The sequence below is a fragment of the Sipha flava genome, unplaced genomic scaffold, assembly GCF_003268045.1.
Source record: "Sipha flava isolate LNK unplaced genomic scaffold, YSA_version1 250_pilon_pilon, whole genome shotgun sequence".
NCBI lineage: Eukaryota > Metazoa > Arthropoda > Insecta > Hemiptera > Aphididae > Sipha > Sipha flava.
In genome coordinates, this window is record NW_020272902.1 from 968,139 (window position 1) to 972,624 (window position 4,486).

General features: G+C 31.7%; 1 pseudogene; it reads right to left on the bottom strand.

Annotated features, from left to right (window-relative positions):
* Positions 1-2,955: 2,955 nt before the first annotated feature.
* LOC112684501 lies at positions 2,956-3,595 on the bottom strand (annotated as a pseudogene).
* Positions 3,596-4,486: the final 891 nt, after the last annotated feature.

A 4,486-nucleotide genomic window follows, 5' to 3' on the forward strand; every position in this document is an offset into this window, starting at 1 on the left:
GAGTTACGTAGTTATTATTTATTATTATTATTGTTGTTATTGTTGTTGTTGTTGTTAGTTGCTGTTGTTGAAGCACCGTTACGTTATTCGTTGACGTTGTTGTATTTTATTTCGTTAATCGTTTTTCTTCTCATTTTCTCCGGGACGAGGACATGCGAACGCAATCGGAAATATCTAGATCGCTCGCGGACTCCGTTAAACGCGATATTTTTAAGTACGGTGTCGTGAAGCACGCTTGAATCGCCTTACACGGGTAACATCCTAATTGCATTTTTACTGTCGTCGATCGAACGCGTTCTGTTGATTACGCTTTTTAACCGACTGTTCGATATTTGTCGCGTCGTCGTCGTCGTTTACGACCTTACGATAAAGTCCACCGTAACCTTTATTTTTTTTCCGTTCCGTCTCCTTTTCGCGTCGAACTCGGACGAGAAATGCAAACAGAACTCAGCGCGCGAACCGTGTTCTCTCCGTGCAGGACGATCGCGTGCGCGATATCCGCCACGTGACAGTGATCCACGACGATCCGGTGCTTTTCGATTTTCTCGTCTCACAGCGCCGTCCTCACGCCCCCCATAGAGAACATGTGAAAACACGTTTCCCCCCCACTGATTCGTCTTGCACGTTTAACAATGCGACACACACGACGTCACTTTGACGTTCTCGGGGATCGCAACACATTTCGAGACGCGCACGAGCGGTAACGCGTACGTTATCTGTGCGTTTCACCGCGTGTACGGAATGCGGTCCCGTCGATCCGAACGCACGCGAGAACCAATAAGCAATATAAGCGTACACCCTAGTACGTATCCGTCGACGGTGTATCGCATGTGCAACGCCGTTTGGATCGAATGGCGTTCGTTGGAAGCGTGTCGTGGCACCCGATGAATCGGTTCACGCAGCGTTTTTCGAACCGATTTGTCGGAATACTTGACCGTGCGAGAACCGATCTGCTGCTAAAACGTTTGCGGGAAAAGACGTATGGGGTTCGGTGTTGGAAAAAAATATAATTATTAAATAACTTTATGTTTGTGTGGCGATCTTATATAACTACGTACACAATAGTAATAATTGTTTTTAATTGTGTTCATTGTCTTTTTTGATCATTCTATAGATAATAATCAATTCAAAATTATAGTGCATGGGAATAGATTTTTTTTAAGTCTTAGGTATTCCGAACGATCGCATTTCCCAATCTCGTTCGGATCATCGAATACTATGTGTATATATATTCGCGTTGAACCCTCATTAAACGAGCAATAAAAACGATGGTGACCGATGGTGGTCACCTCGGATTATTCGAACGGATTTTTATTATTATTATTTTAATTCTATGCACTGATTGCATTTTATGGTCCATACCGCGGTGTTGTATGCGTGTACGATTTTTTTAGGACAGTTGTTTACTCGTATTTCTTTATTCTTCGTTATCATATTAATCTTTATTTTTGTCTCTTCATCCGACAGTTTTACTTGAAAATACTTCATGTTAAACGTCAACACACTTATCTTATAATGATATCTTAAGTAGAACGAAAGCAGCTTATAAAATGTATCTTGTACCGAAACAATATACAACAAATTAGTGCCAACAACTTAACTGTAATAATACAACTGGTAAATTTAACCGAATTAAAATATAATCTGTAACGTCTGTAACATTTTTTTATTATTCGTTTTATTCTTTATTTATATTGAAATAAATAAAGTATTGCCTGAATAATATATCTCTCGCTCAACAATGTAATATCATATTTATAATATACAAATAATATAATTAATAATACTAAATTATTTTGAAATTTAATTTAATTTATGTGAGTATCCTTCATACATTTTGTTTCAAATCAACATATATATAATTATTATGGTGCAGTAAGGTGTATTGACAAAATAATACAAATTACTATGTACTAATTAAAAATCCATTATAATGACGAATGAAGCATCGATTCAAAAATAATTACCAATTTATATTTTGGTCCTATATTAATATAAAATGAAAAAAAATGGAAAAATTAAATAATAAATGTATGTATTTGTATTAAATGAAAAGTGTAAATAAATCATATGAATTTATTAAAAATTGTAATACTGTTTCATCTTTTTAGTCAGTTTTTACAACAGATATGAAATTTTATATAAATGTATTATTTTAACACCCATTTGTTCAATTTAATTAAATAGTATTATATAAACAACCAATAAAGACAAATATTGATGTAATCTCATTGCTATAAATAATACTATCAATTACATATATATTATCAATTGTAATTCAACTATTTATTAGACGCAAATATGTTAAATTGAAATATAACTCATAGTTACATTATATAACTTTTATATAATTGTAAATAAACAGATACTTACATCATAGCCTGGCTATCAAAACTTATAATACATAAACGATACTTATATTACATAGTTTTTCACAGACGGCTTTAAAAGAAAACTATTGCAACAAATTGATTCACAAACTATCAAAATAGTAGAGTATACAAATTTCCAATGTTGGAAATATTTTACGCTTCGACTGATTTACTCGCCAGAAGCCGTTCCGTGTTGTTCGAATAATAATAATAATAAAACACGTTTTTCCTCCCTCCATTGCATTCAAAACTTTTTCATTAGTGTTATTAGCCAAAAACAATCACGCACTGACAAGCAACATGGAATCCGTAGTATACGGATTACAGTGACGTAACCTGAAAATATAATGTTAATTAATATATTTATTTAGGACTACATGAAACAAATTTAAGCAAATACATATAGTATTAATAAATAATATAGAAATAAATAATAACCTAAGAAATTATAATAAATACCTATATAAACAAAATAATGAACAAAAAATACATCTTATCTGTAGTTTTTACCTAATTATTTTTTTATAATTTAATAATGGGCTTGTATTCATGTGATGCCTAAACTCTAAACTCAAAAATATATTTAATCCAATGATTCTCGATTTTTGTATAAAAATATTTTCACATTTTTAGTCAGTAAACATGTCCTTTTCGAAATAACCATGATTCCAAGAGTAGAAAAACATCTCTCGGAGCTGACTGATGTGGCAATAATAGCCAAATATTGCTTTGCTAATTCTGCAAGAGCTAGATATTTATTCCCTCTTAATTTCCACCATTCAAATGCATTTAGATCGAATCATAATTGAGGTCCAGCTATATAATTTTGAAATTGAATACTCATATCATTATTGTCTGTAATTATATTTCCATACAAAAATTCAAGTTTGCTCCTTTTAACTGATGTTCTTGTTCCAAATTAATGTTTTGAGTTCTAAATATTTCAAGTAAATCCTTTACAACCCTTTGAATTTTTTCTCTTGCACCAATCGGTTCAAACTCTAATATAATAACTCTTTATAATACTATAACTTTTTATACCGAGGATCTAGAAAAACGGTGATTTGTTTGATAGAGACAGAACTTGTTTCATTCTAGTCAAGTTTAAATCTTTCTTTAATTTCTTGTATTATAGTGCTTTTAAAATATGTGACATTTTGATCATCGTTTTATTTTTGTTTTGAATGATTTTCCATCAATTGTACGAGTAATGGTCTAATCATCGACGCTAAATTAACACACTCTTATATTTAGATTTAGATTTAGATTATATTTAGATTAAAACTCTTAAATTAGAATTAACAAAGTCTTTTTGTTCTACAAATGAAAACTTTTTATACGATCAAATTTTATGTTGATGCCTGTTCACGTGATTATACTAATTCACGTATTCACGTCATTAAGCTTTTTTTGATTCACGTGTATCAACCGTACGAGATTTATTTTGTTTCATTCACACGATCATGGTACACGTCAGGGGTGTATTTAAACTTACTTCTAGGGAGGGGCGACTCAAAATTTTCAGATTCCTAATGTGGCCCTTCAGAAATATTAATTAAGGACCACTGACATATATTATTTATCGTTATGGGACATATAAACGTTATAAACAATTGAGTGTTTGACGCTATAAATAATTTAAACGTTATTCAATTTAAGCATTTAAACGTTATACAATTTAAACGTTTAAAAAACTTTCCGTTTACCGTTATTGACAATATGAACAATAACTATATGTTATTGACGTTATGAAAAATTAAGCGTTTTGCGTTATTTAAATTAGTGTAAAATTTGAAACGTTTTCAAATGTAGTAATACTATAAAAGAAATCATAATTTTTGTTTCTTAATAAAATACCTATTATTTATATAAAAATTGTCTTGGTCTAAAAATTCTTAGGGGGGGGGGGCGATTGCCCCCCTCTCAAATACGACACTGGTACACATACATTCATATGCACATACCAAAACCAGATCCTTACGACAGATGTATAATGATGTCAAATTATACCTAGGTATGTCTTAAAATTATTGATCATAAAAAAATAAATGATACATTTCCAAGGGGGCAAGGGGGAGGTCAACCCCGTTAACCTATCCCCCGGCTACGCTAAT